The sequence below is a fragment of the Ipomoea triloba genome, chromosome 8 (genome assembly GCF_003576645.1).
Source record: "Ipomoea triloba cultivar NCNSP0323 chromosome 8, ASM357664v1".
Classification (NCBI taxonomy): domain Eukaryota; kingdom Viridiplantae; phylum Streptophyta; class Magnoliopsida; order Solanales; family Convolvulaceae; genus Ipomoea; species Ipomoea triloba.
This window is the reverse complement of record NC_044923.1, coordinates 12,198,027-12,210,671: the sequence shown is the minus strand read 5'-3', so window position 1 is coordinate 12,210,671 and position 12,645 is coordinate 12,198,027. Positions and strand designations below refer to the sequence as shown.

At 40.4% G+C, this 12,645-nt stretch overlaps 1 long non-coding RNA gene across 1 annotated transcript; it reads right to left on the bottom strand.

Moving 5' to 3' along the window:
• Positions 1–2,447: 2,447 nt before the first annotated feature.
• On the bottom strand, positions 2,448–5,588 carry LOC116027830. Its single transcript, XR_004100001.1, has 3 exons — positions 5,510–5,588; positions 5,336–5,402; positions 2,448–2,486 (listed from the first exon to the last, which is right to left on the bottom strand). It is a non-coding gene; the product is annotated as an uncharacterized LOC116027830 (long non-coding RNA).
• Positions 5,589–12,645: the final 7,057 nt, after the last annotated feature.

The following is a 12,645-nucleotide window of genomic DNA, read 5'->3' as shown; positions in this document are numbered from 1 at the left end:
TCTTGGTTAGGGTTCGTTGTTGTCTTATGCTTTCGTTGTTGGATATTGGCTTCATTTGAATGAGTCTTGGTTTATGATTCGTTCAGCTTATTGTTGTTGAGTATCTGTTTTGAACTATTGAACAGTTTGTTGGCGTTTATATTCTATATGGGTGTGTAAACCTATTTACAAGCTTATGTATATCTATATCTCCTTGCGGGTGTGAATGGTGGTTGCTTAGCATTCTTTTGCTAATGGTTCTTTGCGTGTTTTCCAGGTATGGAGTAGTCTGAGCGCGAGCGCGTTAGAGCTTACCTATGAGGACGCTTAGACTAGTTTTATGATGTTTAGACATTGGTTTTGGGCCTGTGTGCCTTTGAGATATTATTATACTCTTGACTAGTGATTTGAGTACTGTGGATTATGACTTGAGGATTTTATTTCTTTCTATATATGACAGCTTAGTTCGTTCCTTATGGTTAGCCTGTGCATCTAGGCTGTGTTTTATACCTAGATGTGGCATGACGCCCTTAGGTTTTAATTCGCTTCCGCTATGTTATGTTTGTTGGTTGAGATAGGCAGCTGTTGTGCTGAGATTTATCTATCTCAGCTTGTGTAAGATTGGGGTGTCACAGTTGGTATCAGAGCCTGTGTTGAGGTCTAAGTAGAGATCCTAGGGTTGTAATCTGAAACTATAGGACTTGATCTGTAGCAATTAAGATGTTTAAGAATTCTAAGATGTGTGAATTCTAGGCCGCGCGGTGAGGACTCGTTTATTTGCTTTTGCTTTATGTTTGCAAGTTGTTTGTTGTTTGCTTGCTGTGAGCTCGTTCTCACTTGCCTTCTTGCGTGTTTGGTTAAGGCCGACCGCAGCGTTCTGTTCGCTTTCTGTTAGTATCTCCCTCTTTAGCGATCATGCTGCCGTCGAGGAAGCGGGAGGAAGCCCCAGGCACGGGAGGAGGAATGCTGGACCGTCTCAAGAAGCTGAAGGCGGCCGACGCCGGAACGACAAGGACTTCAGGAGGCAGCAGCTCGGGTAGCAAGGGAGTAACTCTCCCTGGCTTCGAGAGAGCGAGTGGAAACGAAGGAGCCCCATCTTCGCCAGGAGAGCTTCTTATTATGAACAAGTCCCAGGCCGAGAGCTGCGATGTGGTTACCAGTGTCTTCCCGGTACTCTCCGTCCCCACCTTGGTGCTGTTCGACTCAGGAGCCTCTAATTCCTTCATATCCTCGAAGTTGGTCCGTGAGCTGGGCATTGTACCTAGCGCAGCGACGAGGATTGCAGTCAAGGTGGCGTCGGGCGAAATCAAGGCGTGTGAGCACATCTTCGAGGGCGTGCCCATAAAGATCAAGGAAGTGACCTTCCCGAGCGACCTCATTCAGTTCGACTTGGATGACTTCGGAGTGGTGCTGGGTATGGACTGGCTGGGACAGTATAAGGCTCAGATTTTGTGCAGCGAGCAGAAGGTGGTCTTGAAGGGCCCTGGGGGCAAGCGGGTATCGTATCGAGGGGTGACTAGGGAGCCCGAAGTCAAGTTGGTCTCTATGATCAAGATCAAGAAATATGTCGCCAAGGGGCATGAAGCTTTCTTATGCGCTGTTGAGGACCTTAGCGCGCCGAAAGGTGAAGCGCAGCAAATACCCATAGTGAGCGAGTTCCCCGATGTCTTTCCGGAGGAGATCCCTGGTTTACCGCCTCCTCGAGAGGTAGAGTTCACTATTGATTTGATGCCAGGGACGGCCCCAATATCGAAAGCCCCGTACCACATGGCACCGAAAGAAATGCAAGAGTTGAAAGAGCAGCTGCAAGATTTGTTGAACAAAGGATACATTCGACCTAGTGTTTCGCTGTGGGGAGCTCCGGTGCTTTTTGTAAGAAAGAAAGATGGTAGCATGCGACTCTGTATTGACTACCGAGAGCTGAACCGAGTCACAGTTAAGAACAAGTATCCCCTGCCGCGAATCGATGACCTGTTTGATCAATTGAAGGGAGCCGGTATCTTTTCGAAGATTGATTTGCGATCCGGGTACCATCAGCTTAGAGTGGCGGAGGCGGATGTCCCGAAGACGGCGTTCCGGACCCGCTATGGCCACTATGAGTTCACAGTAATGCCGTTCGGGTTAACAAATGCTCCAGCTGCTTTCATGGACTTGATGAACAGGGTGTTTCAGCCGTATCTAGATGAGTTCGTGGTGGTGTTCTGTAACACCCCAATTTTCACATCTTGGATTTATTACAAAATCCTTAAAATATAATACATTGCGGAAGCGTCTAACCACCAGAAAACTGGGTGTTACCGCCACGCTTAGGTATCTCTCCTATACCCAAACGTTAAGGCTAAACTTACAACATCAAACAACCACATCAACATCCAACTTGATACAACTGGATATTCCTCAAAATAATAAATCTTCCAGGGTATCTATTCTAGGATAGAGTAATCTTCAACCTCGACTCCCATCCCATTTAGAGCTCATCGGCCACAGGGGTCCACGCTAGACTGCATCTAATAAAGGACACAATGAAGTGTAGTTAGCACGACGGCTAAGTAAGGAAATCCATTGTCACTTAAAAGTAGACAAAGGTTTGAAAACATAATAATTTGAAAGCTTTATAAAGTTTTACCCATGATTTGAAAATCTACCTGCAACCAAACAATTTATGGATAGCATAATAGCGTATATACGTTAAATCATGTAAAGCTTTTCTCATAGAAGAGATATTCATTTCCTCATTATTGTTTCAAATAAAATATGTGCCAATAATCACAACTTCCACATGTATGCACCATATCATACTCATACTCATACTCATCCTCATACTCATAATTATCATCATAATCATATAAGCATTTAAATAAAATAACCATCTTTTACCATAATGAAGTTAAAGATATTCCAATTCACACCATAATTTCCTTCTCATTTCCATCATCTCACCACAACCTAGTTATTCCAACTAGGGGAAGCAGATCTAGGACCTTTAGTGTGCACACCCCTTGTCGGGATTCCAAGCCCGCAGGTTAGTCACTAGCTCTAGTAACCCTGGATCTGTTTCTACAAGGTTACTCAAGTGGTTAACACCAATCATTTTGGGGCCCAATGTTTGTAATTCCATTATGAATGTTAAAAAGGAATATCCTCCAACTTCACACCGTGATTTCATTTTGTCTCATTCTTTACTTTCTCGCTTTATGCACTTTGAACAATATAGGTCTACCTTTGTATATATATATATATATATATAAGGTTGTAAACACATATTCATGTCTACTACATATATTCATCACAACATAATCGTATACTTGTTACCTCATATAATCATCCACATATCTACATATATTCATGATATACCACAATCACACCAATCTTTCATCTACAAAAATCTTTATATCCATACTTTATCAAGAAATTCATGAATATCATGGTGGAAAAAGGTTTTGGTGGACATAAAGATTACCTTACCTTCTTGAAAATGTTACTAACTTGCTCTAGACGCTCACTCTTCCACTTCCTTTGGTTCTTCACCGCAAGTTTTCATAAACATTTTCACTTTGCCCAAAGGCTTTTCAAACGTAGTTCAAGTACGAGCAAAATTTGGAAGAAAACAAAGTTGAGACGATACTGAACACAAGCTGGTCACTCATCAGATACTTATATATTTCTACTAACACTACATATATCCATTCCCAATACTTATTCCTTATCATGAATCTCAGTTCCTCTTACAATCCAATCATCGTCGGTGATCCATAATCATGGTTCCACCATTAATTAATAATAGATAGTTGTCCTTGTCACTATCGTCATCAACAACTTTCACTATCATCAACACCATTATAACTTAAGGAAATCACACATCTATAATCGACACTTAGTCACCCATAATCCAACAATTAACCTTAATCATTCTTAAGCATTAATTATTGTCATTAGTAACTACTAACCTTGTAATCCATCATCGACAACAAGTCAACAACATTATAACATCATTATCAAGTCATCGAAAGCATTAACACCGCTATTAACCATAATCCATAATTATCCATTAATCTAAACCATTAATTCATAATCACCAATTCATAACTCATGTACCATAATTATAGCATTATATATCACCACCATAATTATAATTCAACTTCTTAGATCAACAACATAATGACATCACCATCATCAATAACGTTATCCATCATTCCATCATCCTCATTTAATTCCATCATTAATCCAATCTTTAATCATAATCCTTATAAGCTCATAATCTTCATAACTATCCTTATTTATTAATAAGAATAATAGTTCCTAATCACCATTATTAATAACCACCACCCTTAACCATAATTCATAATTGATTTCAAACCTTAAATCACTAAACCATAACTCATTATTAGACCACAATTTCTCACATTCAACAACTTACCCATCTATAATTAACATAAACCTTTAGTCATTAGTCCAACATTATTCTCATCACTAGGCTTCAACGTGAACCAAATCACCAATCTATATCATATTCTTAGCATCCTCTCATTACTCAATAATCACCATAATTAATCCTTAAGTACTCTTAATCATTACCTTAATCCGCCATCATTAATTAACAAAATTTATTAAACAACCCATGCTACTCATTCATCCTGAATCTATAATCATTCTCATAACCTCTTAGGTTCATTACAACCCCATCATCTAAACATCAATAATAATAATCAAAGCTTATACGATTTGATCTTACTCCCGAACCTACTGGACTCCACTGGACGCACAGTGGACGCGTGTCCAACACATTCCGCCTATTCTGGACAGTAATTCAGTTTGGCGCAGTCCGAAAGATTGAGCCAGTAAAGATAGTTCCCGAACTCTTTTTCACTTGAACTTTTTATAGTAGAACCCCAACTTATAGTACTTGATGTCCATAAAAAGTTTTGGTCATTTTGGTTCTCGAATAAACACAGAAAATTCCATTTTTGCCCTTGGCAGTGTGCTGTCCAGCACCTTTCCTCTCTGGACCAGTTTTGGGAAAAATTCCGAAAACCATACTTGTACTACTCCAAAAATTATGAAATTTTATATGCAGCTTCTACACTTATAGAACTACATCTCTAAAAAAAATTGGATCAAAATACCTTACCGATTTTTCCCAGAAATTCTCGGAAGTCACTGCCAGAGACTAGCTTAATTTCTTGTCAATATTTTCACAAGTGTAAGCCTATATGGACATAAATACAACATATACAAGCATATCCAAGCTATGAACATGTATACAAAAGTATTCCCAAAGCTCCAAAAACACCATATTTCAACCAAAATCAATTATCCAAATTCAAGTGACTAATTCCAACTTAAGGGAATTCCTTACCTCTTTGAGAGCATTCTAACACCATAAGATGGATTTTGGATCTTTTCCCCAAATTTCACCTTAAACCCTAGGATCAAAATCAACACCATAACATCCAATATTAAGAAACTAAACATAGATTCATGATCTAGGAAGGAATACAAAGCTTTTTACCGAATAAAATCGAAGTCTTACCGAACAAAAATGATCTTGATGTGGAAACCCTAGTTGTTGAAGCTTGAACCCAAGAATGAAGATGAAATATTCTCTCTTGTTTTCCTCTTGGAAATTTTGAATTTTTGAGGGGAAAATGGATAAAATTGAAGACTTAAGCTAGTTATATCATCTCTAAAATGATATAATAATAATACATGGTGAAAATTAGTGACATGTGTCACTTTCTAGTGGTAAGTAGAATAAATATCTTAGCTTATACTGACCGGGATTGAAACAGATGAATTCTCGGTAGAAAATAATCTAAATCCAAAAATTTTCGAAACCAAAAATTTATTCCAGTCTAAAACTCAAAATTGGGCTAGGTTCGGTACACCGCGAAATTTAGCGATGTACGATCAAAAAAAATTTTTCGCTGCTATGAGCTGATTTAATTAAATAGGAAATTCAAGAATAATAATACGGTGCCTAATAATCCATTTCCTAGGGAAATCCGAACTGAAAATTCGTCCTAAAAATTTTACGGTTCGTGACCGGCACGAACGATCGCAACTTAATAACAACTATACGTCCTTATAAAAATTCCTTTGAAGTATCTGAAGATCATAACTTATGAATGTCAACGCCTTATGATAAAATAATAATGTTAGGAAAATACGGGGTATTACATGTTCATCGACGACATCCTGGTTTACTCTCCTGATCCGGCCGAGCACGAAAAGCATCTCAGGGCCGTGTTGCACATTCTAAGGGAGAAACAGCTGTATGCCAAACTGTCCAAGTGTGAATTCTGGAAGACCAGCGTGGCTTTCTTGGGCCACGTGATAGCTAAGGATGGAGTCTCGGTGGATCCTGCTAAGATCCGAGCAGTGATAGAGTGGCCGGTACCAACAACTCCGTCTGAGGTCCGAAGCTTTTTGGGTTTGGCAGGTTACTACAGGAGGTTTGTTCCGGATTTCTCTAAGATAGCTCGACCGATCACACAGCTTATGAAGAAGACTACACCTTTCAGGTGGGACAGCGAGTGTGCCGCGGCGTTTCAAGAGTTGAAAGAAAGGTTGACACCGGCTCCTGTCTTGACGTTACCATCCGGGACTGAGGGGTTCGAGGTGTATAGTGACGCGTCGAAGAAAGGTTTGGGGTGTGTGCTGATGCAGCAGGGCCGAGTAGTGGCTTACGCGTCCCGACAGCTTAAGAGTCACGAGGAAAACTACCCCACGCATGATTTGGAGCTAGCTGTTGTTGTCTTTGCATTAAAAATTTGGAGGCATTACCTGTATGGGGTACAATGCAAGATTTACACCGACCATAAGAGTTTAAAGTATATCTTTACTCAGAAAGAATTGAATATGCGACAAAGACGTTGGTTAGAGCTCATTAAAGACTACGACTTGATTATTCAGTATCACGAAGGAAAAGCAAATGTAGTGGCCGACGCGCTGAGCAGAAAGTCGAGTCATTCACTCAATGCCACGTGGGTGCTCGCAGACGGCCTGTGCAAGGAATTTCAAAAGCTGAATATTGCTGTGGTGGAAGAAGGGCAAGTGGATGAAGAAGTTCGACTCTTTAGCATGCAGATCTTACCAGCTTGGCTCGACGAGATCCGAAGGGGCCAGACGGGCGATGCCCGGTTGAACAGAGTAAGGGCCAAGATGGTTAATGGCAAGAAGGGACCTTTCGAGCTCTATCCCAATGGCAGTATGCGTTATCTAGGGCGGTGGTGCGTGCCGGTTTCGTGTAAAGAGTTAAAGAAACAGATATTGGAGGAGAGCCACTATACTCCATATTCAGTTCATCCTGGTGGCGATAAGTTGTACAAAGACATGAAGAAACTGTTCTGGTGGCCGAATATGAAAAAGGAAATAGCTGACTTCGTAAGCCGATGTTTGAATTGTCAAAAGGTCAAGGCGGAAAGGTGCAAGACTAAAGGAATGTTACTACCCTTAGAAGTACCCGAAGGGAAGTGGGATTCGATATCGATGGACTTCGTGGGAGGTTTGCCTTTGACGAGGACGGGGAAAGACAAGATTTGGGTGATAGTGGATCGCCTGACCAAGACAGCCCGTTTCATCGCCATGAAGGAAACCTGGACTATGGATCAGTTGGCCAAGGCTTACATACACCAGGTGGTGAAGTATCACGGAGTGCCTCGCGACATCGTGTCTGACCGTGACTCGAGGTTCTTGTCACAGTTTTGGAAGTCACTGCAGGCAGCTTTGGGCACTAGGCTGAAGATGAGCACGGCTTTTCATCCTGCCACTGACGGAAAGACTGAGCGCACCATACAGACTTTGGAGGATATGCTGAGGGCTTGCATGCTTGATTTGCAAGGATCGTGGGAGGAGCACCTCGATTTGATTGAGTTTTCCTACAACAACAGCTATCACTCCAGTATTCAGATGGCCCCTTATGAGGCGCTCTACGGTCAAAAGTGCAGAAGTCCGTTATGTTGGGAAGATTTGGTAGATCCGGTGACTTTGGGACCTCAATATCTGCAAGAAGCCACGGAAAAAGTCAAACTGATTCAAAGTAGAATGAAAGCTGCTCAAGACCGCCAGAAATCCTATGCTGACTTGGGAAGAAAGTTTGTGGAGTACCAAGCAGGCGAGAAAGTGTGGTTGAAGATTTCCCCAACTCGTGGAGTAATGAGATTTGGGAAGAAAGGGAAGTTGAGCCCCCGCTTCATCGGACCTTATGAGATTCTGGAGAGGGTTGGACAGGTGGCATATCGTTTAGCCTTGCCAGCAGAGTTAGATCGAGTGCACAACGTGTTTCATGTCTCCCAGCTGAAGAAGTACGTGCACGACGCCTCACACGTGTTAGCCCCCGAGACGCTGGAGTTAGACGAGACGCTGTCGTATGAAGAGAAGGCCGTGAGGATCTTGGACTCCAAGACGCGAGAGACTCGACGCAAGGCGATTAAGCTGGTAAAGGTGCTTTGGTCCATCCATGGAGTCGAGGAGGCCACTTGGGAGATGGAGGACGAGATGAGGCGGCGCTACCCGGCTTTGTTTGCTCTAGGTAAGTAGTTTAGTTTATGTTCTTGCATGCTAGTTTGGGTTGGGTAAGTTATAAGTTTAGATTGCTAGAAGTGTTAGTAAGTCTGAGTTTGGTTGCATGTTAGTGTGTTCTTGAGTTTAGGACTAGTTGAGCAATCGTTCTCTTTAATCTTTCGTTGAATTGTTCGTTTCCTTTAAATCGTTCCGTTTCAAGTTCCCGTGAGCTTTGAGCTTCGGGGACGAAGCTCCTTTTAAGGGGGGTAGAGTGTAACACCCCGTAAATTCGTTCAAGCTTTTCGATCGTTAATTAATTCTTTGGGCAATTTAATTATTTTAATTGGGCTAATCCTTTCAATTTAATATATATGTGTGTATATATATATATATTCTTGAGCCTAATTTAATTATTCTAATCAAGAGCCCAATTAATTGAATTCATTCTTGTAAGGGATTTTATTCAATTTGGATCCTTACAATCTTTGTAATTAAATATTCCTACAAGCCCAATTTCTTGATCATATATTAATATAATGTTCTTAAGACATCTTATGGGCTTCCTTATTCTAATTATTATATGTAATTGTAAGGGATGAATTCATTAGCCCAACTTACTAGTCTTGAATATATTTAATTCTTGTAGCTATTATAATATATACTTAAGCCCATTTCATATTAATGTCTTTCACCCTAATACATGATATATATCTTAGTATATATTTTGAAGATCAAAAACCCCTAAAGGTTTTCACTCCTTCTTCTCCCTACACACATTCCACACGCCACTTTCACTATATTTTCATCCAAAATTGATCTTCATTTCCCTACAAGTTTTCAAGTCAAGATTGCTCTTTTAAGCTTGTCTAGGATTGGGTAAGTGCATCTAGCTAAGAATCTACCTTGCATTTTGTGGTTTTGTTAGTCTTTTTGCATATTCTTATAAATGTTCTTTTGGGGTTCTTTGGGTAAAAGATGATCAACAAGGTGGTGGGGCTTTGTGAGCTTTGATTGAGGCTTGACTAGGAGGAAAAAGCTCTTTAAGGTAACCACTATGTCCATCAAAATCTATTTTCTACACTCCTATTCTATATGATGTTCTTGGTGTTGGAAATCCTGAAAATTCTTTTCTATATGATGTTCTTGGTGTTGGAAATCCTGAAAATTCTTTGTGTTTAGCCCTATTTTGTTGGATCTATTTGTTGGATTTCATCTTGATCTTTTGCCTAGTGTTGTATGATCATTGATGGTTTGGATTTCCATGTTTTTGGCCTCTAATTTGATGCAATGTTGGTGTAATTTGGTCTGATTTGTTCTCTGGAAATGACTTCATTTCGTGTCTGCTTTGGGTTCTGGATTCTGGGAGTGGAGATGACCTTGCGGAGGTCCCCAGCGGCACAATGTAATCCGCCGGGGAGTTCCGCAAGGCCAGGACGGAGAGGGTGAACGGGAGGTGGTGGTCCGCCGAAGGGGACCGTTCCCTTCGTGCGGAGGAGACCGGCGGAGGTCTGTGCTCCGTTGGTGGGTTCCGCATGGCTCCTGGAAATCTGATTCCAGTGAGCAGTTCTCTGTTGTTGTTGTCTGTTGTTTCTTCTTTGTTTCTGATTATTGTTGGATGGTTTTGTTGGGTATTTTATCATGTCTTTGGAGTATTTATTCATGCCGTCTGTTGGGTATTTATACCATATCTTGGAGTATTGATTCATGTCTTTAGTTTCCCTTTTTGTACTCTTGGTCTATTAATTCTTTGAATTCATTACCTGGGAGTTGGCTTGTGTTCATAGTTGAGATGAACACTTTGTTTTGTTGTTTTGGGTTGAGGTTGGAGTATGAGTATGAGATGGTGATTTGTCGGTATCGTTGGTTGGAGTATGAGTATGAGATGGTGATTTGTCGGTATCGTTGGAACTTGTTGGGTGAACTAGCTGTGCTACTATCGTTTGTATTCGGGTTCATTACCCCTGTGATTGGGTTCATTACCCCCGTGATTGGGTTGATTACCCCTGTGATTGGACTTAGGTCCCTGTGATTGGGTTCATTACCCCTGTGATTGGGTTCATTACTCCGTGATTGGGTTCATTACCCCCGTGATTGGGTTGATTACCCTTGTGATTGGACTTCGGTCCCTGTNACTTCGGTCCCTGTGATTGGGTTTTTACCCCTGTGTACCTGGTTTCTGATTGGGGTTGGGTTCAGTGTGACGGTTGGTGTGAGGATCTGGGTGGTTGGTGTTGAGAGTTCCTTCTCGGTTCTATGGTTTGTGAGTCCTTGTGCATTCGGTTGTTATTTCGTTGTTCTCAGTTATGGTTGGTTGTTTCTTATGATTGTGTTCAGTTGGTATCTTGGTTAGGGTTCGTTGTTGTCTTATGCTTTCGTTGTTGGATATTGGCTTCATTTGAATGAGTCTTGGTTTATGATTCGTTCAGCTTATTGTTGTTGAGTATCTGTTTTGAACTATTGAACAGTTTGTTGGCGTTTATATTCTATATGGGTGTGTAAACCTATTTACAAGCTTATGTATATCTATATCTCCTTGCAGGTGTGAATGGTGGTTGCTTAGCATTCTTTTGCTAATGGTTCTTTGCGTGTTTTCCAGGTATGGAGTAGTCTGAGCGCGAGCGCGTTAGAGCTTACCTATGAGGACGCTTAGACTAGTTTTATGATGTTTAGACATTGGTTTTGGGCCTGTGTGCCTTTGAGATATTATTATACTCTTGACTAGTGATTTGAGTACTGTGGATTATGACTTGAGGATTTTATTTCTTTCTATATATGACAGCTTAGTTCGTTCCTTATGGTTAGCCTGTGCATCTAGGCTGTGTTTTATACCTAGATGTGGCATGACGCCCTTAGGTTTTAATTCGCTTCCGCTATGTTATGTTTGTTGGTTGAGATAGGCAGCTGTTGTGCTGAGATTTATCTATCTCAGCTTGTGTAAGGTTGGGGTGTCACAGTAAAAGTCTACCATTGATTGTGGTAGACATTAAAAAATAGAAAAAAACAATAAAATAATACCAAAGAAGTACAATGAACTGTAGGCCCATATCCTTTCATAAGAAAAATCACACCACCTAAGCCCAATTCCATACCAACTCTACAATAGGCCAATCCCCTAATTGGACGCAAAATTTACTGTGGATCGCGGTCCACAATGGATTGTGGACCATGCATCAAAACGACGTCGTTTTGATTAATGAAAACAGACGGCTGAAACGGCCTCCATTCCGCGCCGTTAACTTTCAGTTTATATACACTACAATTATTTTTCAACACAACTGTAGTTACTTTTCAACACAACTACAATTACTTTTTAACACAATTGCTGTTCATTTTTGATATAACTGCAGTTTCATTCGACATTATACACTCAAATATATGAAACTGTTATTCAGTTTTCTTTCAACACAACTACAGTTTCTTTTATAATACACTACAGTTTCCTTTCAACACAAGTACAGTTACATTTCGATATAACTACAGTTTTATTTGATTATATAAAAACAAATGTGAGACAGTATCTTTTGAGATGAACTGTAGTATCCTTTACGGAGCTCCGCCGTAGCCGTTTCTTTTCCTTAATGAAACGACTGCATTTTGTGACCATGGTCCACAATGGTCAACCGTATAACAACTGCTAATTGGACTCTTCAAAGATGCATTTCGATTTTGCAAATAAACAGGCAGGAAATGAACAAATTTGAAATGCAAGACATGATTAAAAATGTTTTTTTTTTTTTTAAAAAAAAAAAAAGTGAAACATCACCGTTTTAAGTGGGCGAAAAAACGGAGCAATCTCATTGGCTAATAATCGGTTGCCTTTATAGGTATATAGATCTTTCACTCTTTACATAAACATTATAAATTTTATTTTCGGAATTTCCAAACAAGTAATGAAAGGTTTTTTTTTTTTTTTTTTTTTTTGAAACAGAAAGGTTGTTTATTTAAAAACAAAAAAAAATCAATGAGCTTGTAGTTTAGTGGCACCCGGTGTCTCGAAACTCAGTGGAGGCAACTGTTAATTCTTTGTGCTTACTAAACAAAATTTACTGTAACATTTAACAGAATATTTAGCTTAGGTGTGAACACTCACCCAACAGGTCGCGTGAAAGCGGGCACTGGTCCAAATTGAACCTCGCAGCCACCCTGCCTGCCGTGGCTATCAAG